The 26,661-nt window shown below is 36.5% G+C and overlaps 1 protein-coding gene and 1 long non-coding RNA gene across 3 annotated transcripts in view; one reads left to right on the top strand and one right to left on the bottom strand.

Moving 5' to 3' along the window:
* Window positions 1-6,783: 6,783 nt before the first annotated feature.
* On the top strand, window positions 6,784-12,927 carry LOC116270290. Its single transcript, XR_004178296.1, has 3 exons — window positions 6,784-6,825; window positions 9,851-10,048; window positions 12,665-12,927. It is a non-coding gene; the product is annotated as an uncharacterized LOC116270290 (long non-coding RNA).
* Window positions 10,380-26,661, bottom strand: part of MEIS1 (Meis homeobox 1) — a 251,385-nt gene continuing 235,103 nt past the window's right edge. Inside the window, exons 15-16 of one of the 2 annotated variants that reach the window (XR_004178294.1) lie at window positions 18,261-18,312; window positions 10,380-12,379 (exon numbers count right to left, since the gene is read on the bottom strand). The gene's annotated coding sequence lies outside the window, so the exon portion shown is untranslated. Of the gene's footprint in view, window positions 18,313-26,661 lie in introns of both variants that reach the window. The other variant, XR_004178292.1, reaches the window with a different exon arrangement.

Genomic DNA, 26,661 nt, shown 5'->3' with positions numbered 1-26,661 from the left:
TTACTGCTTTGAGAAGCAAAAATGATTCAGTGTTCGAGGTTTCAAATAAAGCCAGAAGCCATGATATTTTCCCACTAAGCCCAAAGTTTCAGTTATGAGCTCCTTCTTCTGGTTTGCCCTTTAGGAGTTCAGAAACCCAGCTTTGATCTCTTTCCTTGGCACTGACTGAGTACCCTCACAGAAACCTTCCCAGAACTTCTACTTGGCACTGGCCCTGAAGCACTCGGGTGGCACCTGGTACCTGGCCTTGGTTCCACCTACCTTTGATGGCACCTGGGACCAACAGCAGTAGGACAGACACTTCAAATTGCCAATAGTCTCAACTGGCATAGAGCTTTACTTTCACTTATTTTTCTACTCATGAATTTCCTCTTTTCCGTGTAATTGTCCGACCAAGTTAGTCATTCAACATGTTTTTATTAAGCACCTACTAAATGCTAAGGTGAGGAAAAGATGATAAGCCAGAAATACATAGCCTCTGTCCCCAGGGAAGTGACAATCTAGAAGGAAATATACAGTAATAACAAAGCATGCAAGCTAAAAGCCCAGGGTGTAATGGAAATGCAGAAAGGAAATACAAGTATCAGAATAAATACACCAACATGTTGAAGCAGTTCCTGTGTGGTGGAACTTTGCTTAATTCTTCCAAATTAAATACTCTATTTTAAGGTCTTTTCCAAGCTTAATTTAATGGGCAAAAATGTTGTTATAAAGAGCATTTTTAAAACAAAAAAGAACACTTCCAGTCTATTCAAACACTAAGTTTTGAGAATTTTTCTTTTTTAACTAATATCAAAAATGTCTATACCTATGATGCCATGAAGTGTCACTGTTCAGGCAATGACTCCAGCTCCTATTCAACTTAAATTCCTTCTTCAATTATGCCAGCATTGGCTGCCTTAGATAAAAATCATTTCTGGTATAAAAAGGTATTAGGCAACCCTCACCTCCACAGTGCCTCCATGAAATCTCATTTACCTCATTCTTCTCAACTTCATGAGCAGAAACTGAAGAATATACACTTTAGTCACATTTACATTTAGAGCATTCTGTGAATTTACCCTGATTCACCAATAGCTCTGATGTCCACAAAACAATGAATAAAAAAGTCATGCCTTCCAATGACATTTCCACCAACAGTGGATTACATATATGATGGTGGTCCCATAAGAGTATAATAGAGCTGAAAAATTCCTATCTATGGCCTAGTGACATTGAAGCCATAGTAAGATGTTATCATAAAACATTTCCTTTTGCATGTTGGGATATACCAATTCTTATACATTTATGTTTAAATATACAAATTCTTACCATTGTGTTCCAACTGCCTACAGTATTCAGAATAGTAACATACTGTACGCATTTGTAGACTTGAAGCAAAAGACTAGACCACCACAGCCTAAGTGTGTAGTAGGCTATACTATAATATTTAGGTTGATGTAAATACATGCTATAATGTTTACACAACCATGAAATCATCTAAGGATACACTTCTTAGAATATATCTTCACTTCTGTAAGAGAAATCAAAAGGACCAGCAATTATAACAAGATTGAAGACTATGATTAGATCCAAAGATCAAGATAATGTGAAAGGAAGCCAACTCGAAATAGCAACCAGAACCTTTCCAGATGCTCATTGTTGATATATATTTGATAGGGATTTTCCTCCCAATCTGAAGGCAAAGTTTGCTGTCCGCATTTCTTTGTATTACTAAAAATGAATTAAGAGTAATTTCCTCAATGCTAAATACACTTTTTTCTAACAATAGAAGTCTTAACATATGTTTATTAGACTTTGAAAATACCGAAGTTTCATGAAGAAAACAAATTCCCACGTAATCTCACAACTAAGAGATGCCATTTTCACCCTTAAGTCACTGAATAGTTGGTTTTATACTGTTTGTCTAGCATATCCTGCTCTTGTCATTTAACATTATGCTGGGAATATGTCACTTAAAAAAATATATATTTATCACGACTTTATAATATTCTCTTGAGTAGATATATGACGTATTTAACTTTTCTCTTATTTCTGTATAACTAAATGGCTTCTTTTTTGCTATTATGTTACAATCAATGTTCCTGCATCAAGAATAACTTATAAAGACATCTAAAGGACTCTAATAATGATAAATCAAGATCATCTTAAAAAATGTGAACACACTTGACATGCGTTGCTACAGATAATGAATCACAAATTATCCTTGGTCTCCCATCTCTATGGGTTTTTTTTTTTTTAAATGTGGCTAACTAACGTAATAGCACCTAGAATTATAGGTGCATCAACTTTTAATGTTACCCATTTTCAAATCTATTTGTTTTAATATCCTACTTTATTTCACATATTCCTTAAGGGAACCTGGAATTTTTCACCTCTTTAATAGAATATATATTAGTTATGTTTGCTGCATAAAAAATTACCTCAAAGCTTAGCTCAAGACAACAAATACTTATAATCTCACATTTGTGTGTGTGTGTGTGTGTGTGTGTGGACTCATAACCAGGTACAGCTTAGCAGGGCAATTCTAGTTCAGGATCTTTCATGCTGTTCTAGTCAAGCTCTCAAACTGTAGACATCTCAAGACCCAAGGAGCTAGAAATTGGCTCCTATGCTCAATTACATGGCTGGTGGCATGCTACAGTTCCTCACTGGCTGTTTGCTGGAGACCTCTGCTCCTCACCTCATGGACCTCTCCACAGAATTGCTTCCAACAGGGAAGCTGTGTCCCCCAGAGTGAGAGATGCAAAAGAGACAAGAAGAAAGATATCCAAAAACAGAAGCAACAATACCATCACTCTTCCCGAATTATACTGGTCATACAGACCAACCTTGGCATAATGTGGGAGGGGGCCACACAAGGGTGTGAACACCAAGAGACGTGGACGATTTGGATTTTATATTGAAACTGTGGAATCTTGGAGACTAACTACCACATTTATAATTTTTATGAGGATCCGAAATATGTACCTAATAATCTTCTGCCAAAAACTCCTTCATGTGCTGCCACTTAGAAAAGAGTTTACCATTACCAAGTAAATTTGAATATTCCCATATCTTACAAGTGAGCAACTCGACTCCTAGGTCTAACTTCCTAAAGAAAGTCTTTATATAGACACCAGGGTGTATATATAGAAAGTCTTCTATAGGGGCACAGGTACAAGAATGTTCTATACAGCAGGCTTTGTAATAGCAATAAATAAATAACAGTCCAGATGTCCATCAATAGAAAAAATAATAGCAAAGTAAACTGCAGGGTGTTGATATCATAAAATACTATTCAGCATGACACTAAATGAACCATAGTACATGCATCAATCCAGCTGCATCTGCTGAGTGCAAAACACAGAATATATAAATATGTATCAATTACATTACTATAATATTCATAAAAGACAACACCAAATAGCATACTATTTAGTGATACATTTATAAGAACTAAAATTATAAAGTAAAGTAAGTATATGATGATCCAAAGGCCAGGAGAACAGTAACGCGCTGGAGAGAGAGACGGGAATGTGCCCAGAAAGGTCTGCAGGGACTTCTAAGAAACTGGCAACCTTTTATTTTTTTAACCTGGGATGGTGAGTATAGAGGTGTTCACCTTATGTTTTTAAATCTACATAATTAAATGTTTTTACTCTCTTCAATAACTACATGATAAAACCACACCATGTGGTAAAAATATTCAATAATATTTGCAACATGAAACTAGTAGTCAACACATTAAGCACTTACTATATGACAGGCACCGTGATGAGCATGTTGAATGATGGTTTTTCATTTAATTCTCACCACAAGTAAAAGGCAAAAATTAATCTTTTTTTCCTCATTTGCCAGATGAAAAAATTTAATCTTTAATAAATGAAAACACTTGCCCAAGGTGAGATAGCCAGCATGTCATGGAGCTGGGATTCAAACTCAGGCAAGATAGTTCTGGAGCTAACTTTCCTGATGGCCAAGTTTATACTTGGGTTCGTTCCTACATGTAGTTCCATGTGTAAAATGATGAAATGAAGCATTAAATCTGGAAGTATTGGAATTATATCTGAAATAGATAAACTGGTCCTTACACAGGCGAAGGAACATTCTCACACGCTCTCAAGACTCATCCATCTCTTTCCACTGTTCCCTGATGATGAAATCCTCCTCACCTTTCTATCAGGATTTCAGGTGCCTCTCTTATAAACACGAATCAAATAAGAAGACACATTTTTAGAGCATCTAGTATAAGCCAGGCTTTCATCTAAGTGCAAGATACATGAACTCTCATCTAAGTGCTAGATGCATTAACTCATTTGATCCTCATAACCACTGTCTACACTGAATGTTACTAGGGTACCCATTTTATAGATGAGATAGCAGGCCCCAAGAAAACTGTTTCCAGCCATTACACAGCTTATAAATGGCAACACCAGCATTTAAACCCAGACATTCCAGATTCAGAGCTTCTGATCTTAACCACGAATATACTGTCTCCATAAGATATTATGTTTAGAGTAAGGGCAGATAAGAGAAAAGCAGGCTCCTTTCCTAATGAAATGCTGTATGGAATATAGATGTTCTATATCAAATGAAATGCTTGAAAGGATTTCCGTTCTCAGATTTTCTTATGATGTCAGAAAAAAATGTAACATGTGTACTAGGAAAAAAATATATCATGGTTTTATCTTGGAGACAGTAAGAACACTATAATTGCACTTCAGTTTTTAATTTAATTTTGTTACAAGTTCACTGCCTTTATTATCTTAAGCTAACAGGAGTTAATTCAACTAGTTAACAACATTACAGTCATTTGATTCACATTTGCTCTAAGTCATTTTTAGGAGTGAGGAAAGATATTTTATATATTAATCTAAATTTGGGAGGCTCCCACTACATGTGGGGCCCTAGAACAAAAGATATTAAGTTTAAAAAAAACAGTCCCTCCCCACAGCAGTCCACAGCCTAGTGGTAGACAAATAATTACCATGCATATGATTGCTATCAACATACTAGGTTCTAAAACAGAGGAATGCATTCTAGAAGTGACTGACTCAATTTATGCTGCCTTAAAAAATAAAAAGTGACTTTTGAACTGAGCCATGCAAGATAAATGTACTTTTGCTACATGGAAACTGGAAGGAAGGGCATTCCTGATAGAGAGAGCACAGCACAGTCAAAAGTCTGGAGACATAAAAGAACATCATATGTATAATTTTTTGCTGCTAGAGTGGAAATTGCTTAGAGGGTCATGGTGGAAAATGACTCCGGAAAGGGCAGTTGGAGGAAAATAATGAAAGCCTTTTCCTGATTCAATAGTTTGACCTGAGGGCAGTAGGGAGTCTCAAAGATTTTTAAGCAGGAAATTATCATGTTTATTATTTATTTTATTCTGCAATCCAGAGGGGCTGGATTATCAAAGGAAGAGCCTCACTGCAGAAACAGCAGCCTGAAGGCTATTTTAATAGTTCTGTCAAACATTACCAACAGTCTGAACTAGACCACCTTAAATAATAAATAATATTTTAGACTCCATTTTACAGATGAAAAAAATCAAGGCACAGAAGAGTAAAGTAACTTGTCCAGCACTGCACAGCTGGTAAACAGGGGAGTCCGGGTTCAAACCCAGGTGGTCAGACTGTAATACCCCCTGCACAGGTCACTTCTCTGCCAGGTTGGATGATAATCATGACAGGTGAAACAAGGTAGGTAGTTAGACAGCCTTAAGCTCAGACTACAGAATCGAGGGTGCTCCCTCCCATTAAACATCACATGGATCACAGAGTACAGACACGGCAGGTAGAGAATCAATGAGTTCCGATTCAGACATGTGGTCCAGGAGGTCTTTGAGAGACAGGCCCAGATGCCAGAGAGCTATTGAAAATGCCAAGGCTAGGCTCAGGAGAGTAGGGGCTGGAGAAAATCAACTGGCCATGGAAGATCACCCCTACATAGACCCCCTTCCACCCAAGACACTCATCCTGAAGATGCAGAACCTGAGGCTATGAGAGGCAGCTCAGAAGACAGCCCTCTAGAGCCAGAACCACTTTCAAGTTCTGGGCTTCCATGTGTGTTCTGGATTCAGTTTCTTTACTTTTCAAATCGGAGGGTTTTTTCATTTATAAGATTGAGACTGTAGAGTCGTACATCATTTACCACTTGTAAAGATAAAAATCAATATACATCTTAAGTTCCTAGTACATTGCTTTCCAAAGTAAGTGCTCAATAAATGATACATAATGATTATCATCATTATTTTTGTTATCATTTAAGAGATTTGTCAAAAATGAGGCTCTACTGTAGGTGTAACATGCTGGGCTCCCAGCCCAATTACTTTCTTGGCAATTTTTTTCCATAAAATTTTCTTAATTACCTGGAATTATCACTAACTTTTCAACCAAGGAAAAGAAGAAAAGAAGCCGCTTTTGAGGAACATGAATTAGCATTTTTAAAAAATCGATTCTCTATTAGCCAAAAAGAATAACCTAGAGAAATCAGATTAAAATTATATATACATATATACAATAAAATACAAAACATTGCTCAGAAACAAATCGAGTGACACATTTTCCTGGAGTCTGAAATGACCCAGATGAATCTGTAGTGCGACTCATTGTATCTAAAAAAGAGTCATGCAGTGATTCTGTCAAGTGTGATAGAAAGGACCTTCTCAGCCATGGTCATCTTGCCCAGGATTTTCCACGGTGACCTTATTTGTGGTCACAATGGGTGCATCCCCCAAGAAGGATGGTCTTCCAGGAGTCACTGAAAATTTCAAGAAGTGAAAATCCAACAGAAAATATTTGAACCCAGGAATAAAATGGAAGCCTTGAAGACTGAAGGGTATGTAAGCATTTATTTGTCGCTTTGTCATTCCTCCTTTAGATGTATTTTTCTTGGGGATTCAACGTGGTAACTAAGAATACAGTTATATAGTCGAAAACTTTGGGACTGAAAAATTACAGTAGAGAAGAATTTCTGGTAAAATGACTTCAAGAAACATCACACACACACATATGCACACACACACAGAGGTCAAAACACAAACACACTTAAGAAAAAAAGACATTGGAAATAAATTAAATTTATTGTTTAATTTGATTGCCTTTAAGATAATACGTTCAGTAAGGATGTGAATATAAGCAATGTGGAAAAAATAAAATAAACCAAGAGGAAGCAGTGCCAACCTCATCCATTAGAAATAAGAGGAGATGTTTCAAGGCAAAATTCCTCCTTCCGCACTAAGGATTCTTGGTCTTTTGAGTTGAGTTCTCTGAACAGGGCTGCAGAGCCTCAGACTCCACTAGTTCTCCCTCCTTTCAAGCCCCTATCTCTGCCCCTGCTTATCTGAATATATAGGCCTGCCCTTTGCTCAGATTTATGGGTCCAGCAAGGGCTGTGTGTATTTACAGTGCTCTGACCTGAAGACCCCGGGCTGAAGGAGAAGAGGAGGAAACTGGGACCTATTCCATAAACAGAGACAGATCTGAGGGGGAGGTAAAAGACTTTGCTAGCACTTAACATTTTTAACTATTTGGCCAAAGCTTACGAATTACCGATTAGATTAGAGTACAAGAAAAACGAAAGACATTGGTGGAGATATGGAGAGAGTAAATTGTATATTTTCGCTCTAGTCTAGTTGCTTGGAGGTTCTGGGTTTGGGGATTTGGGTGTGGTTAAATTTAAAATGAAAGGTCAGAAAGAAAATTGATAAGTCAGTTACAGAGGGAGTTATCAAATGCTTTGGGAAGACAAAGCATCTGCAAAAATGAGGATATAAACAACATTTAATAAGTTGGAAAATTTCTCCAACCACAAGTTAAGCTCCTTGTGTGAAGCAAGATTCGTTGCATTTTTTAAACTGTAATTGGTTATAGAAGAAAAATCCCCTGCTCTATGTTTAAATGAGAACACATTGCCATAGATGACCAAAAGCCAATCAATTATGAGTTTAAATATTTTTCTTAAAGCCTGGTGACCCACTTGAAAGCATCTGTTTTCAAACAGGGCTGCTTTGTAAATGGGCCACCAGTATGTAAAGCAACTGGTCCATCTCTAAGGGGCATGCACCAGTTCAAATGCAAAATAAAAAGCACTTATATCTTGAGCAGTGCTTAGCACCCCAAAATGAATCCCTCTTCCTCAGGGCCATATGTTTGTGTACTAGCAAAATGTGAAAACACAACTTTTATTTGGAGCCATTCTCAAATGATCTACTTGCTGAAAAAACTTGAGTTCGTGGGAGAAAACCCTTACCTACCAACTGACTACATCAGAAATAATCCAGCGTCATAGGTAAAGGCTACAATATTCAATAGAGAACTCAAAAACAAAGCAACCAGGACAAGACAGTAAGTGAATCCTCCACAAATCCATTTACATTACAATGGAGCAAAAATGTTAATATGCATGACTGAGGCTGTGATTAGAAAATTTGTGAAATATCATCGAATTGCTTCTTTTTACTCATTTTGATATAAAGCAACTATGTTCCCATGATGTCATCTGTTAAAGCTATAATGATCTGCTATAGTGATGATATTGTGTGACTGGAACATTTTGTCTCAACTAAAATATGTTGTGGATAATAATGTTGTTACAGTCCATTCTAAGGGGACCTGTGTGACTTAGATTGAATTATTATTAATAACTGCATGAGAAAATACATGTGCTTCACATTGTGTGCGGCACTTTAGAAATGTTAACCTGTTTATATTATATTATTATTAAAGTCATTTGTCAGGAAATCAAAAGTAAAATTAATTCTATAACTGAACTTTTTAAAAAATTTATAATCCAAAAAGCACATAAATGCATTTTCTTTTCCATTTATGTGTGCTATTTTATGCTGAAAATTAAGCATAAAATTCTAAGCAGTTGAATTAAAGGAGGCATTTGATTATTACATCAGTATAAGCTGACTACAGAACAGCGGAAACTTGGGCAAAAAATGATGAATGGGAAAGAGCTATCCTAACAAGGTTGCATTTCTAAAGTAAAATGAAATATGTGACATAGTATTCTAGAAAACTAATATCTTTACTGCTGTCTCTTTTGAACTTTTCCTCTAAAATAGTAAAACTTCTGCTTTGTAAATAATGCATACTCAAAACAGATGCAACTGCATGCGGACTATTTAGAAGAATATTTGGAGCTATTACATCGTAGCTAAAATGCTTCCCCGTGTCATTTCTGTTGAGATCCATTTGCCAGTAAAATAATTTTTTTCTCTAATATGGTGTGGATTGTAGCACCAATGAGTTCAGATGTAACCATTTCAGAGCAGAGACCTAGCTCAGTATGTCAGGAAAAAAAAAAGAAAAGAAAAGAAAAGAAAAAAAAACGCACCACAAAGAACATTGAGATGAATGGCTCTATTTTATGAGCCATAAAAGTTTTATTCATCTTGACACTGAAACAGGTTTAGGCAGTGAGTTGACACGCCTTAAATAAATAAGTGGAATTAATTCCCCAGCCCTTGAAACAATAGCAGCATGCATGTAGCACGGAGAAATGCCCCATTGTTTCCCTGTGGCTGCCTGATATTGATATTATTTGTGTTTTTCTGTGCTGCTTCCTCAGGGGCCTGGTTGATCCACTTCAGATTCATCCCCTGTTTTATTAGAGGTTGAAAAAGGTTCAAGACCTGGTTGTACCACAGCTCCCACCGACAGCTAAGGAACCAGTTTGGCGTCTGGTTTGTCTGTTGTTTTACTGCTGACCTTCAAATCAACTTTAACCCCTGACCTCTGGAGGCATCTATCATGACAAGAGGCTGTTTAACACAAATGGTGCCCATTTATAGGGGAAGAGACTCAGAAGATTTCCTTTTTATGAAGAATTTAGTTTTTCACCCCTCTTTTCTCAGTCACCACAGGTGAAATCCCTCTCAGCAGCTGGCTTATGAAATAATGTGAAGGGAGGCCTTAATGAGCAGAACGCACCCTCAGCTGGAGATAAATATATGCAAATGAGATGCACAAACAAAGGAGCCTGGACAGAGAAATATCTGCAATTCCAGCAAAATGCTGCCTGCAGCTCGAAGATGAACAGCTTTGATAAAATGGTAACAAAAAGCACCTTTTTATCCTCCAGCGTGTTTTACATTGCAATAGACCATTGTCATTGCAACCCAGTGGAGCATGCAGAGGTTTCTGCACTGTTTCAGAAAACTGTTTAAACATTTGTTTTAAGGCATTCATGAAATATAATCAATGGACTGCTTCTTTGTTGTTGTTGTGATTTTTTTTTTTTTCCTGAGTGTGTTTTAGATGTTACTGTAGTTATTTTACCTGTTGGTCTTTTTGTGGTTTAATGTTGCTGGCTTGCTGTGCTAGTTCATGTTTTGGTGACTGTTTCTTCCACTAGTGAGAATGATTTTTTTTTTTTTTTTTTTAACATTTCAATGGAAAGAGATTTCAAGTTAATAACTAGTAAGAATCGGCTTTGAGCAGCACCCAAACAACTAGTTTTAATGATGGCAATCAAGTGTGAGAGCTAATTCAGAGACAGGCATGTTAACATGCTGATTTTAATAAGCTTTAAAAAGGCAATCTCTAACTTTTAAAAGTCTCTTTTTAATTTAATTGTTCTTGGTTCATATGATGCCAAAACAAACAAAACCATTAAAATATGTTTTCAATATGTATCCACGGTGTTATTTGATGATGTTCTAAATTAGCATCATGTTGGTAAAACATTGATTTGATAAGCTTTAAAAATGGAAAAGCTGGAATTATTGACCTAGTTAGAGGAAAAAGCAACATTTTTTCCTAAAAATGAACAAAGCCCCAGCCCCAAGATCTTAAACCAGAGAAAGGTTGGGCTCACGACACACACATCGCTGTGTTTGGGCATATGTATTGTGTTTAAGTGAATTGTCAAAGCAGCTAAGGTGAGAGAAGGAACACTATGCGCTTCACATGTGCCAAAATACTATCACTCTAAAAGCTCAGCAATATTTGGTTCTTTCATTTATAACACAGCCCTAGCATTCCGCAGCAAGAGATGTACAAGGACCTTTACATTTCCTTTACCTAAATTATTTCATCTTGGTAGCTAGGATTGGAGTGGAGACATTCTTCTGAGTACTGTGTAGCTTTCACATTTTATGTGCATTTCATCAGGCAAATGTCAAATTTGCTAATAACAAGAAAATCTCCTCATTTTTAATCATGCCACTCCTGTTGCATGGGGTGGGGTGGGGGGTGGGGGATGGACGCAAGCAGGGGGCGGAGGAGGAAGCATAAAAGCATTGAGCAGTCTGACCAAAGAGAAGAAGGGGAAAAATGCTTATTTGGATTTTTAAATGACACATGCTTGATTATGTCAAGGCCTGTATCAGTGCATCATTAAATTCAGAATTTCAGGAGTTAATAGAAAGTTGGTTATATTAGGGATGCTTTTTCAAGCCCAGGTTCGAAGCAGCATAATTATGTTCAACTGCTGTTGTTTGGAAAGGGCAAACAGCATCTTAGGCACAGAACAATGAAATTACAGCTGAGATTTAGGTTAGCAAAAGCCGTCTTCTCTAGGCTTTTATGATTCATTATTTCCCATTAAATACAGTATTAGAAGTGTACACTAGATAGCTCATGGTTGCTGCTCTCGGAGCACATTATCTATATTACACAGGTCTGGGGAGCAGAATTAGAAAACTTTGGGGGAATGAGCAATATGTGTTTGCTGATAGAAGTACCATATGGCTCATCTTCTTCAATTGCTTTCATTGCGACTCTGATGCTGGAGAAATTAAAGTTTTATTTGATGTGGCACAGCTTAATGAACTGTCTTCTGTTAGGAAAATTGAATATGTTTCCTGTTATTTGAGCACAGAGCCTCCATGGTTTGGCTGATGAGGGATGCATTATGTATTGTTTATTTAGCATTTTGAAAACAAAAGCAAGATATTGAAGGTAAAATTGATTACTGCTGGATTGCATTATATAATCAAGTTTTCTCCCTTTAAATTTCCCTTTATAATCCTTTTGTAATGTTTTAATGTGAGATTGTTCCAGCTTTTTGTTTTTCAAAGGTACACAGAACTTGGTTTTATTAAAATACCTTTATTTGTAAACGAGCCACATGAAACTGTGAAGCCAGTATTGCTACATTTATAAAGTTCTAAGAACGATGTTTGGAAAAAAAGAAAATAATTCAATTTGAATGAACCTAATTGCGAAACTTCTAGTGAATCCCCAGTCAGTTCTGAGAGAATCTAATGTTTGGCTAGTTGAAAGGGGGATGTCATTTTCTTTTGTTTGAAATAGACACTTAAGAACATCTGGGGTGGGGCCATAAGAGAAGGAAGACACTTTTAATATTCGGAAATACAAACCTAAAAATATCGTTTTAAATTTTTGAGTTAGTCGTCAGTGAATAAGAAGCTGTATTCGACCTGCAGATTAAAGAAAATAAAGTGTAGATCAGAAGAATTTACATTTTTAGTGAATAAATAGGATTACAATATGCTTACACGCTGAGAAGGCTGGGATGTTAACCCTGTGAATATTCTCTACTCCCTGAAGAATCTATAAGAGAATAGATTTAAAATTTTGTTTAATTTCCTTGTTTTTGTTCTGGTTTTGATTGTGTTTGAAAAATAAGAAATCTGAATAATCTCTAAAAAGACTGAATGTAAAATCATCTTCTAATCACTGCATTTCTTTCTTTCATTTTTCAGTGAGAAATATTCCCCACGTGTGCTGATGCCTCAGACACACCAATCCGCAACAAGCAACTAGGATAAAAAATAGTTAAAAGTGAATCAACATTTATCTGGAATATGCAATCCTGACCCCCTTACGCACCCTCTCTCCCCCCCAACACACACACAAAGTCATTTGTCTTCTGTGTCCTGTGATGTTTTGAGGATTCTGGCAAATATGGCAGTTAAACAAACTTCTAGCACAATCTAAATACAGTCTGTTCAAGAGAGGCTTCCAATGTTTATAGTCCAGAAGTAAAGAAAAAAAAAATCTGGTTTTTAACCAAGAATAGTGCTCTTGAAAATGTCTCCGAACAAAGTGTTTAAGTAAAACTTTGGCCATAGATATTCTCCATTCCTCATTCTTTGCTGATTTTTTTTTTTTTCCAGTGAGGACTTTTCATATGCCATCATTTTGCTTCTTCTTCTTCTTCTTGTTTTTTTGGTTTTTTTTTTTTTTTTTGAAATTAACTAACTAATTTTAAAAATTAACGCCTGACTGGGGACCTAGTCCTACAAACTTCCTTTAGATACAGTTGAGAAGAAAACATCACATTTTTATGAAGCCCCTCTCCTGACAGGGGACTGGAGGAGGAACACCATTATGCATTGTTATCAGCGTGGTGTAATTTGACTGTTGACAAAGTATCCGTGGCAGTGCGAATGAGCGCAGTTAGAAGTGTGGCGGATTGTAATCAAGAAGATGCTTAGCTGTGCAACACTGCATCTTGAGCAGATTTGAATCAACATTGCCTTAAGGGGACACACACACATACCAAAAGAAAAAAAATCCATTAATTTTTAGAGGGAAAATTAGAGTGGCACTTGATGAAGTGAAATTTGACATGCGTTAATTGGTGTGCAGCTCTCCTAATTAGAGATTTTCAAATTCTTTTACTGCTGTCACCGTGATGGCACATTGTCTTGCTGGACAAATACTAAAATTGCAAATTGGTTTGATCAGGAAGTTTTACATATGAAGATAAGATTGTATCCTCTAGTCCACTTCCAAAAGGTGGACAGCTGGAGAGCAAAGATGACTTTCAGCTTTACCTTCACCCCAGATAAAAAAGGAGTATTAAAATAGTTTCATTATGAGACTTAATGTGAAGGAAGCAGGTACCAATACAATTTTCTTAAACAGATGCAAACATTCCTTTGATACTCATGCTTCTGCTTCATATGAAATATTTCAGGTAGAAAAAGAAAGCCAGTGAAATGCTACATTATATATATACATTCTCATATTTCTACTTATATTCTTTGGAAATTGGAGTTAGGTGGATTTTTTGAAAGCTCACGTCACATTTTTCCCTGGTCTGAGACCTAAGGCACTCCAGTTCCCCTTCTTGTCTTAAAGTAATTATACTGATGTTTGGCCCCCAGGATGGCACCAAATATGATACCACAATAATTTTGGTTTCCTTTTTCCAACTCCTCTTGTCTAGCCCTTGAACCTCTCTTAATTCATTAACATATTGAATTTTTTCAATTTTCCATTTTCTTACAATAACAATATTAATGCCGGGGTGAAAGCTTGATTGGAGCTAAATTACTTGTTACCTGCTGGCATTTATTTATATGGCATTGAATTATAAAGCTTTGCTATTGTCATGCCTTGGGCGAATTGTTTATGACACCAGTAATAGGAGTAATTGTTATTGTTGAAATTACCTGTCAGCTACCCATAGCAGTGGCCCTTGTCCCACTGACAAATAGTGACAAGGGAGAGGTATCCTCCATGCGTCCCCCTGATGGCTTCTCCTCTGATAATAAGAAGTGCAGGGCCTCTGATAATTTGCCTGTCACTGTTGAGTGCAGCTCAGAGAGAGTTGGCCAAATTGTTGTCATTCACTTTGACAAAGACAGCAAAATGCTCCCGTGCAAGAGGAGGATTATCAAAATAAATGAAATCGCTTACACCCCCCTTTGTTTGTTTGGCTCAAGAATTGCCTGGCTTTGTATGAGGTTGTGAAATCAAGGTCCAGTTCTTATCGATGTGCCTCTGTTCATTCTAAGATGAGGATCCCAGGAAAGGAAAGGCACCTTAGGAGACTCACCAGTTTGCAGTTTGCATTGGCTAGTAAAAAATTATATCCAAATGTAAAGGGAAAGTCAATAAAATTGTAATGAGTCTAATAGGTCATTAAATACATTAATTTAAAACACATCTAAAATTTACACCTTTTGTTTCCTGGTTTCCATTTGTCCCTCTGATTCTTTTTTGGCCCACACAGACATTCAAATTCAACAAGCATTCAAAAATGCACAGGTTTCTTCTTTGCAATCGAGTTTTCTTTAGAAGTTTAGAAATCTCCATCTCTGACTCTTACAGCTTTAAAAGATTATCTAGTTGGATTTAGGATTATTATTTCAAATGGTTGGTTCCTTTCCATAAATTACCTTTTATTTATATACTATCTTCATGAGTAAAAAGATAAATGAAACATAGTTTCAGGTATGAAGCATCAATTATCACAGGCTTACAGAGGAAGCAAAATGGGCCTGTTATTGCCAGAGTGCAAATATTAATATAAACCTTTGCATTTTAAAATCCCTTGGTTGCAGCCCGTGAACCTGTCATAGAGGGGGAAAGGGACAGGGAGCAGCAGGGATGGTGTGGGGGAGTGTCCCTGTCTGAAAGAAATGGACTTGAAACAAATCAAACCTTTGCTCTTGTAAAACCAGAATTATTCCTACCTTTCCACAAAAGCCATCATTTCATGGTAGGAATATTCTTATTTTTAAGGTGCCTAGGAGGCTACTACTCATAGATCTTCTTGACAAATACTTCCTCTTATAAGAACTTGAAAAGAAAAGGAAAAAATAACTAGGATAAATGTAAAATATTGGCTCCGTATAGGATAGTAATCAGCTGTTTATTGGTCTCTACTAGACAAGTAATGACCAACCACAGTGTTAAGTACCAGCAACATTGCCTTGGGCCCTTGCCTCCTAACACCAGCCATTATCTGATTAAAGAACCTCCAAAGAAGTCACTATTGCATAATTTTATGGGTCTTAACAGTGCAGGTTGGCTGGCAGAAAAACTACCTAGGAGGGTTGATAAAGCAACAGTGAAACATGATTTTATTTACTTCACTTACACCTTGGTCTCTGAAAGAGTACCTGAGTATCTCACGTACTGGTGGCTGCACAGGAAACCTAAAATCAATCCAAATAGGAATTTCATGGGACATGGGGGAGGTGGAGAGGGGAGACAGGAAAAGTAAAATCATCTGTCTCTTGAAGCTTTTCATGAACTGCACAGTTTGAAGTAATGAACAACATTGTGATAGGCATCTAGATCCTTTCTTAGGTGTTATGTATTTAAAGCAGGTAAATAGGGTTTTAGCAGTGCTAAAACCATACATGTAATATGATTATAGGAATAAAATGTGTTTCTAATCCTTAATAATAATGTATTCTTCTAAAGGCAACCACTCCATGGTTAACTATGTTGAATGTCCCTGATTAACAAGTGGAAGGCAGTGACATAATTAAGAGGTTATCTGTAGTAATAAAAATGCCCAAACCTGTCTTGGAATGTGATCCCTTTAACAGATAATTTTTAAGAATGCATGTCCTTGCTTTCTCTGTGGAGACGCACGTTAGTGATCCCAGGAGGGGAAATAAACATACGTTTTTAAATGAAGATATTTAAAATGTACCCCATATTTCAGCATGTTGCTATAACCTGGTCTTTTTTATGTTCCTCCTATAAAACCTAAATTAAGCCTCTTAGGAGTGGTTTTGCTGCAGGTTTCGACTAAAAACACAATACATTTTAAATGGTTCCAGTACTTGAGTGCACTTTAACATGTAATCACTAATGTGCATTCTCTTCCTCTCTCTTCCAAGCACCAGTCCTTCTAAAAGGATGAGACTTCTTTAAAATTTAGCTTCATTTGAAATGTAAACTTTTAACAAATAGTAATTGCTTCTCTAGCTCTATTGATGAAGTGACTGGCAGCAAATCTTTTCTTTCTTTTTTATCCCCCCTCTCTCTGTAACATTTTGAAATACCCATCAGTGTCAAAGGAAACTGCACACGCCTCCTTTGGTGCTCTAAATAAGGCTCAGCAATGTTAAGAAAAATGTCAGAAAAAGCTCAGTGGATTAAAGGAACATTTCTGCACCATGTCAAGGAGGATGGCAGGGCAGACTGGTCTGCATAATTTTGAAAGATATTTTTCGTAAAACGCTTACTCTTAGAAACCAAATGAAATTTTATTTGGAAAGATTGGATATTGTATTTGATAACGTACAACCTTCGGTTGTTTTTCTAAATCTTGTTATTTTTTAAATATGTCTCTGGTATGTATTCTTTAAATTAGAACTATAATACACTCATCTTTTGGTAGAATGTTCCTGTACCCGGGTGCAGCGTTAAAATACATTTCAGACTCTTTCATGCGTTTTTCTTTTCTTTCTAAAATTCTTGGAATGTTCACTCAGCGAAAGCAGTGAAAATGCTCGGCTCTTCCACATGCAAATTATTTGAACTAGTCAGTCCTTCTTCCCCTTAAATAAAATGTGTATATAGCTTTGGAGATTTTCAAAAAATAAATCATTTACATGCATTTGTGAATTAAAAATAAATTACTGGTATGAGGTTTTTAGTTTGTTTTGTTCTGTTTTACTGAAGAATATGCAATAGTCACAAAATAGTACAACGACAGTAAAATATTCCACAGTATTGTAACTATGTAATTAAAACAACGTCAAAAAAAAAAATTAAAACAACGTATTACAAATTTAATACTAGATACCACCAGAAATGGCAAGATTAGTTTTACAGAAACAAGGTAAGTGTCAGCTGATTTTAAATATAAACTTTTCCAAAACAGGTTAAGAATGAATTTAGACAAATTTGACTCTTAACCTTTAAAGATTTCCTGCCCATTTCTGTATGTCCTTTATTACATTAATTTTTTATTTAAATTACACCATTAACTGGATATGAATTTATCAAGAATACATGTATTGATTTATAAAACAGTACCATTAATTATTATAATAGCTAGATGTAGCTGATATTACAAAGCCATTTAAAGGTTTTTAATATAACTTGGACATACATAGATAGATAGACATTATGGACAAGACTACAATTTAAACTGGCTACCAGCAGTTAATGAAATCCTTGATTTATATTCTAGTTTAGAGATTGATTATATTGTTGCTTTGTAAAACTATTTATATTATGCCATTATTCAAAGGATGTCTCAATAAAAAAGCTAAATAAAATATTCAGTCAATTCCCAAAGCAGATTTTGTTTTCTATATTTTAAATGCTGGTGAAAATAATTGATTGTGTGTGTTCCAAGCTTTGTCATTTCCATTCCAGAGGTGGCTTTCCTGATGGGAGCCTCGTTTGCATATGCACACTTTCGCACACTTTTGATCCTTGCGGAAACAAACCCCTTGTCTTTATTTCATTATGCCTCCCACCCCCGGTAACAAACCCATGTATATTTCACAGACCCCGAATATCAGGACACATAAGTCTTTCTGGCATCTTTTATGTTATGCATTTTTTTTCTTAAGGTTGTGGAAAACTGGGACTTACCCCAAAGCCGCAAAGCAGGCAATCACGAAGAGTATTTGGGTAAGAATGCAATCTGAAGAGGAAAAGAAGAAAAATGAGGAAGAATATCAGCAAATAACAGTAACACTTTCAAATTACTTTTCAAATGGTAATTAGCCAGCAAATAGATTGAAAGTTAAATTCTTTTCACATTGTACTTGGTTTGGGTCTCCCAGTCTCTTTATTTATATCACTTTTCCTTGCCTGGCAACATATGTTACCGATTTATTATAGTATTTTTACTGTTAGCAGACAAATCTAAAGGCTAGCTGAGAAGGCTAGCTTCATCTGATGACTTTAACAACAACTGCAGGGCATCCTTGAGGGTGAGCCAATAGGCTCTTTTGAAGCTATAATACTATTAACCATTTTGATGCTGAAATACTTCTCATAGCCAAAATTGGTTCTGTTTTTTCACGGGCACTCCAGGTTCTACACATAAGAAAGTTAATGTAAATGATTTGTTTTGTAAATATTTCAATAGCCTCCTAAGCACTTTCTTCCATGTGTCTTAAGTTCCCTAAAAGCCATCGGTTTCTTTATTTCCCCTTCTTTTACAGACACTGAAATCTGTGGCACACATTCATAAGTAAACAGCTATCAAGCATCAGGTTAAGTTGTCACGTCCCTCTCCCCCATGCCATTAATTCTCTGCTATACTATTAAAAGAAACAAACATCCTTTAGAATTTAAATGATCACGTTTCTCTGCTATATGTACAGCCTAGAAAAGTAAAGTTCAAGCAAGATTCTTCTTGGCTAAGAATCTGAAATTACTTTCCAAATTAGAGACACCATTAAAATCAAGACCATTTTAACAGATATGTGACCCTAGCTAAAGGTTTACGCCTTTTAACATGCCCACGTGAAAACATCTGTTTTAGAATTTTATTTATTGACTAAAATATTGATTTTAAAGGTAACAAACTTCCATTTTATGATTTCTAATGTATGTCAATCCAAATTATCTTGTCATTTTAATTTAAAATTTTTAGCCACAATTTCTCAATTTAAATGTCTACGTAGGATTCATTTACAATTTCAGATACATTTCATAAAACCTCCTTTGAGCATTCATGACTTGAAGATTTAGAAATTAAATCCCAATTACTGGAAGACAGTATTTCTTGTCTAAAGGGTCTGGCTCAGCAACTAAAATTTAACGTAATTTCGATATTGGAATTCAACCAATAAAAACCAGACATTCAATGCAGTACTGGGGGTTCTAACTGTCAAAAATGTCCATTTTGAGGACCTGAAATACATTCTGGACCCCTGGGATCCAGAAGGTACTAAGAGACCATTCAATATGTCCATCCAAACATACCTAACATGAGAGATTCTGTCTACAAATCATAACAATGCCGCAGCTCTCCAACATATTTCAGAATACACAATCATACCTGGTTTTAAGACATTTACATACAAAATTTGACTTCAAAACAGGTGGTGAAATAACTACATCCATGCATTCATCTGATTCTAATTTGTATGGAAAGTTATCAGATCTTTATCATTTATACTTCAATACACTTTAACCACTCTTATTTTAGTATTTATGACAATGGCCCCACCCACTGCACCCAAATAATAATAATAATGAGTAAATGTTATATTCAGAAACATATAGTTGTATAGTTTCATCGTAGTCTAAATTATGGTACTATTTAAGTTGGCCGATAGTTTATATCTGTTATCAGATACTTACAATGTGTATTTCTTTTTTGTCCCAGCGTGGCATTGTATGGTGACTGTGGGTAATTTTAGGTCAGAAGTAATTATGATCAAAAGGATTTCAGCTTCAGAAAATGAGGCCAACTTTTTGAAGGCATAAATGCACTCCATTCCAAAAGTGATTATATGTCGGGTTATGAATTCCCAAGTGACTCAGTGCTAGTCCCGTCATTCTAAATGCCCTAATTAAGACAAGTTAGTTTTTAAATATTATTCTTCGAGAGAGATGGAGACAATAAGGTTGGAGAGCCAAGAGTTTTCTTTGTCCTCAAAAACGTATGTTTTTGAACCAAAATCGAATCTCTAGCAGAGTTTGATCCGCCCGCATATTTAGAAGCCTGCCAACTGTGTACACAGGGCTCTGTGCTTTTCTACAACAGGTCCTCTTCTCTGATAACCAGCCGGCAGCGCTCTTAATAGAGATGCCTTCCCACCCTCCTCTACCTACCACATTCTCTCTCTCTCTCCTCTCTCTTTCACCTTAAAACAGGTGTCTTTTTAATACCTGAGTCTAAAGATACAGGTTTCTCCAGCTTCTGGCTCCAACTCTGTCATGATCATTTTTAATAATTGATATGGCCCCTTCTCAAAACCACTCAGAGTCTTAGCTGGAATCCCCACTCTGCCCAACCTCAACTCTTCCCCGAACCCCATGGGCCACCCCCCGGCTTTCTGTTTTGTTCATCACCTTGGTTTCTTACCCCCCCAGCCCCATTTCTGACCTGCTCTTTTTCTGGATCAGACGCAGGCAGGTTGAGAGGTAATGAGAACCAGATGGACATAGTGCAGAAATTGCCCAAATGGGTATGAGAATGTGGGGAGCTGTCAGGCATGGAGAGAAGCTGGAATTTTTCAGCAATAAAATGGGATTTATCGCCACTCTACCACAGTCATTGCCGACAACCGTTTACCTTGACAGAAACCCCATTCCAATAGGCCACGCCGATGCAGATTCTTTTTTCCCAAAGAGTGATGATTGGTATTTGTTCTAAGGCTCAAATGGCCTGCACTAAAGGTGAAGCATTAGGCCAAAGTCCTGTATTCCCCACTGAGGCAAATGAACCTGCTAAAATAAGTTCCTTCCACAATGGCTGTGTAATTGAAACCAGAAGGTGAGAGAATTTGATAAATTGCTTGACCCTGAAGGAATGTTAAGGTCATAAATTTTCATTGCATTTTTTTCTCTCCTTTTTTTATATTTTCATATATTGATTATATTTAGTATCTGCCTCAAAATTCAACAAGCTTACAGATCATCGGATGTGGTCTCAAGGGAAAGCACAGTAAATCATCAATTAAGAGGGCATGGAGCATTCTCCCCTCATCTTCCAAAGAGAAATGCCAGCTCCTTGGTAGTCCAAGGACAGTTATGGAGGTGTCTCACATCTCAGAATTATTCAATTTAGCACACAATTTGTCCTGGCGTGGACAAAGTAAAATCTACAGAAAAGATGTTTTTCAGAAGGGCGCTGCTATACTTCTATCATTTAAGAATGATGAACTGTTAAGAAACTGGCAATCCATTTGCAGGAATCACACCCACATACCTTTTCTCACGGTAACCTAAAAATAAGAAAGATTGTATTTTAGCTACAAAGGGCGATCCCCGTTTTTAGGTAAGTTGAAAGTGTGCCTGTGTTTGCGAGCGTGAGCACCCGTGCTTCTGAATGCTGGTTTTGGCAAGTTCACTTTGAAATTATTCAAACTTTTTCTTTTTTGAAATGTGGATTGTCTTAATGTGGTAATAAAGCACAGGTCATAAAAACAGCCCAAGTCACATATTACACAATGTAAAATGGACTCAAATATGAAAGTCATCACATAGTAGAAAATTTCTACACATCTTGCTGGAAGGTTTTACTTGTTTTTCTAAAAAATGAATGAACTGAGCTTGCCAGCATTTTAATTTAGCTGTGTTCTCTACTGATCACTTATGGTGCTTTATTATGAAGACATATATTCTCTCAATTGTAAGCAGGTTAAATAATTTCTTGATAGCCAAAATGTCTTGTCCTTGACAATTTTAAAGGACAACATATCTCCTTTGTATGTGTGTGCTAGGTTTGTTAGAACCATTAAAGAAATAAAATCAGAAGTATTTTATCACTAATACATCAGTTTTATGTTCAGGATTTTCAGAATTCCAGAGGCCCAAAATGAGATGCAGGGTGGAGTTCCTCATTTACCATTAGGAAAAGTTCTCTAAATTAAGAAAGTTTCCTGTTGATTTATTTTCAATGACTACTTATCAGCTTAGAATTTGAAACCAATGCTAGCTTTGGGATGCATAGGTATTAAATAAACCCATGAGTTTTTCCTCAAAACCCTCTGAATTGTGTAAGAAAAAGATCATTGATGTTGCTTTCCACAAAGCATTATCAGTAGGGATGAGGCTAAATAATGTCTAGTTTTATATCTCACTTTCTTTCGTTCACAAGTAATTAATGACAGTGTTTATTAAAGGTATTTCTATCTCAAAGTAATTTTTTTGTCAAGTAAAGAAGAAGGAAAGAAGGCCCATGAAAGAAATAAATCTCAAATTTTTGTTATTTGTGAATACAAAGTCAGAATTTTTGAGTAATATGAAGTAGTAAGAAGTGCCAGGGCTGTTAGAAACCATGGAATCTAGCACCAGAGTACAGAACAAGATGATAATTTTCATATGTTATTGCTTATGTGCATATGAATATCCTAATAAGATTTCAACAGCAACATGTCTTCATCTTATAGAAAGGAGATCATGATATACATATGATCAGCCTTTAACCCAGTGTCTTTTTCTAGTGTTACAATGTGGCTTCCTTCCTCTGCCCTCAATAATTTTGCCACAAGCCTGTTTCAAACAAACAAAAAATAAATATATGCATATGCATATATATACATACATAAGTATAAATAAAATATGAACAGAAAATGGATTCAATCACTAATATTTTTGCAAACTAATGTCCAGCTGATGCAACTCAATTTTATTTTGCATCACATTAGTGTCATAATGGTAATGACTAGCCTTTATTCACTAACAGTTTGAGTCAGCACTTTGAGACATTTTCAAATTAGGTCATACTGCACATTCGTGGCTGATACAAAGGTTGATTAAGAGACCTGCACAATTGTAAAGTGATGTGGTGTGAGTTGAATTAAGTTCTCTCTGATAGTTACGGGAAATGTGAGCCACTATAAGCAGAAATAATGTATGGGCTATAGGGGGAGAATATATTTCCACAGAGTGCTTGAAGTAATACTCATTTACAATTTAACAAAGTCCTCTGTCTGTTATGGAAGAATTCTATCACGGGACCTGAAAACAAGCAATGCATTACAAAAAGGACACTGGAGGCCTGGTCTCCAGTTCTGTTTCGGTGAAAGTCAGTTTTTGCCTTTATGTCCCTTTTGACCTTCTCAATAAAGACCTTTTTTCCCGCCTCTAGACACTGTCTGCTGCTTTTCTGAAAACGATCCTGTGTCACAACCAGACCATTTGCCCATAATGTAACAATTCTGAGGCAAGGCTAAATTGCTGTGCCAGTGAGACCTGGAAGAAGGGGGAAGAAAAAGAGTCTTTTAAAGTAATACCGTTATGGAAAATCTATCAGTTCATCTAAAATTTTAAGGCATAGGATTTTCTTTAATTCATCCAGCACTTCAAATAAATTGTAAAAATGCCTCCTGGAAGGCAAAAGTACTTTTTAATTGAGCTTAAAGAGAACAAAAATAAAAGCTAAAACTCACAATTGTTGGTTTGGTCGAAAAGGGCAAATATAGTAGTTATTATTAACACTGTATTCACAACATATTGGTCTCTCTATAGAATAAAGGAGCCACAGAAGATTTTCTAAATATACATATATTGGCTGGGTGCATTGGGCTCAGGCCTGTAATCCCAGCACTTTGGGAGGCTGAAAAGGGTGGATCACTTGAGGTTAGGTGTTCAAGACCAGGCTGGCCAACATGGTGAAGCCCTGTCTCTACTAAAAATACAAAAATTAGGTGGCGTGGTGGCACATCTCTGTAATCCCAGCTACTCGGGAGGCTGAGGAAGGAGAATCGCTTGAACCCAGGAGGCAGAGGTTGCAGTGAGCTGAGATCGTGCCACTGCACTCCAGCCAGGGCAGAGCAAGACTCCGTCTCAAAAAAAAAAAAAAAAAGAATACATATTCTTTTTGCACTACATATATGTAGTGCAAGTGGCTTTAAAATCCAAGGAACCTGGAAAAAAACTTAAATGGTGTATGACACCTGGACAGAAAGAAAAACTCCTTGGCTAAGCAGCTTTGGTCTTAGCTTAGGATGAAAAAGGACTTTGACTTGCACATGCATTCTGCTTGCTTTCTTTGAATTGGCTTACTGAGAGATACACTTCTAGTGTGATAAAATCACACTTTCTTTCCTGTGTTTGATGTGTTTATTAAATTTCAGTTCCCCAGGTAGACTTTTCTGCCCTCCACATTTATCCCTGGATTCAGTCCCTGCCCATGGGTCCATCACAGTGTGCCCTACCATGCACCCGCAGACCGATTACCTCCAGTTTATTCTAAATTTCTTTCCAATTACATCTGATTTTTTACAGTTTAAACTGAACTTACTTCCTCAAATAAGAATGAGTAGCCGAACTAAGTGGAAGGGTTCCACTAAACAAGAATCGTATGTGTTGATTTTTTTAAATTCACCAAATTAGAAATACAAAGTTGTAATAGCCATAATTATTCTCAATATTTATAAATACATTTATATTCCAGGCCCTGTAATTATGGTTTTCACAAGAATGAAAGAAAAAATGCCCTTCAAATTTTGGAAGAAATATGAAGAACTCTTTGGAAGGAAGGAAAAAACAAAGGAAGGGAGGGAGGGAAGAAGAGAAGAAAGAGAAACAGGGAAGAAAGAAAGAGCAAGGAAGATTGATTTTAGCTCTTTCACTCTCTTCTGACAAAAGACTTCCTCTTGAATCAACCACCCCTGTTGACTGGTTTCTGTCCCTCAGCTGGGAAAGACGGCAATCTATGAACATGATATACGAAATGGCTGCCTTCAACTTAGCTGTCATTTGCTTTTTGTTACTGTATCCAATCAATATTCATAATAAGCTATAATATGAATCTGGATAATCCCAAATCCCCTTTGTTGTTGCTGCATCCAGATTTGATGATTTCGTCACAGAAACAATGGTCATGAGTATCTTCCAATGGAATATTCAATGACCCAGATTGAAAGGTAGATACCCCTGGATTCATAGTCTGCCAATTAATCCCGGGAGCAATGGTGGCACTATGTCTCAAATCCATACGTTTTCATTTTGAATACACTCTTGGTATTTGCAATCACTTAATTTACATTTTCAAAAGGTCACTTGTGGTGCTAGCTGGGATGGATAGTATATTTTATTTATTTTGAAGTAGGCTAATTTGCCCAGCCAGGAAGACACACCTCTTCAGTCACTAGATGACGTAAATCTGAATCAGCCATAATATTACAGTGAAGAGGTAAAAGTATTTTTGCTATTTTGTTAAGCAATTATGGGAATACTTGAATTTCTCTAACAGTTTAATTTAGTAGACAAGAACAGCATTTATTGAGAGCTATGTTTATTAATAGTAGGGTTTTTTATTGTTATTTTTGTAGAATTAATACAGCAACATTATGGGGGTGCAACATGACTTTTGATGATCTGGCATGCAGTGATTAAATAAGGTTAATCCTCATTTTATATGCTAATAGGATATTTATAATCTCTACAGCATATCCAATTTAATGATTTTATTCTCTGTTGTTCAGAAAGTATTTCTTGTTAGTGAAAGAGAATATCCTTACGTTCACCACAGATGCTAATTTAATTGGGTTTGAGTGCATTGTGTATAATTAGTCCACTTCTCTAATATTTCATCTATAATTACACAGTGAACAATGTGCTTAAACTTCATAAAATCTGTGGGTTCAAAAGAAAATCTTCACAAAAACTGAGCATTCCATTTTCAAGGTTTCCCAAGCCCTACTAACAGCCTGATGAAAATAAACTTCAGGACAGTGTAAGTGCACTGAATGGTGAATGAATGCCCAAAGGCTCTGAGACTTTGTAGTCTAAAGTCTAAAGCTAAAAGGAAGTTCCCCTCCAGCTCCACTTATCCCACTCGATGACAATGTTACTGGCAGTGTTGTTTGGACCAGGCCCAGCTGTCACTGAAGTAGCAGGATAAAAGTCCCCACATGCTATACTCCCAAGGTCCCTGCAAATGTCAACCTTCAAGCTGGTATTTTGAATGGCAAAGCTATTGGGTTTGAGGTCTGGATTCTCCCCCACCCCACCCGACATTCCCTCCTTCCCCCAGCATTTAGAGCTCTTTCAGGAAAACTCATTCCAGACAGCAGCCTATGAAGTTTTATCATGAGAACCAACTTTTAACTTTGTTAGAAAATGTGAGCAAGAAGAGAAAGAGGAAAAAGAGAAAGAAAGAGAAACTGGTGTATGATTTTCAGAATTCCTCTACTGCTGTCTGAGTGTGTGTGTTTATATTGCCCATCTTAGCTCAAATGAGGCTATTTACACTATCAGGCTAGTTCATTACAGAATTTAAAAAAAAAAAAAAAGATTGCAAGGATGAAACAAAAATGGATTATGGGGTTTTAGCTGAGTTTTTCCAAAGGCTATAACAGCA

Source organism: Papio anubis, chromosome 14, assembly GCF_008728515.1.
Source record: "Papio anubis isolate 15944 chromosome 14, Panubis1.0, whole genome shotgun sequence".
Taxonomy (NCBI): domain Eukaryota; kingdom Metazoa; phylum Chordata; class Mammalia; order Primates; family Cercopithecidae; genus Papio; species Papio anubis.
The sequence above is the reverse complement of the archived record's forward strand: the minus strand, read 5'-3'. Positions and strand labels throughout refer to the sequence as shown.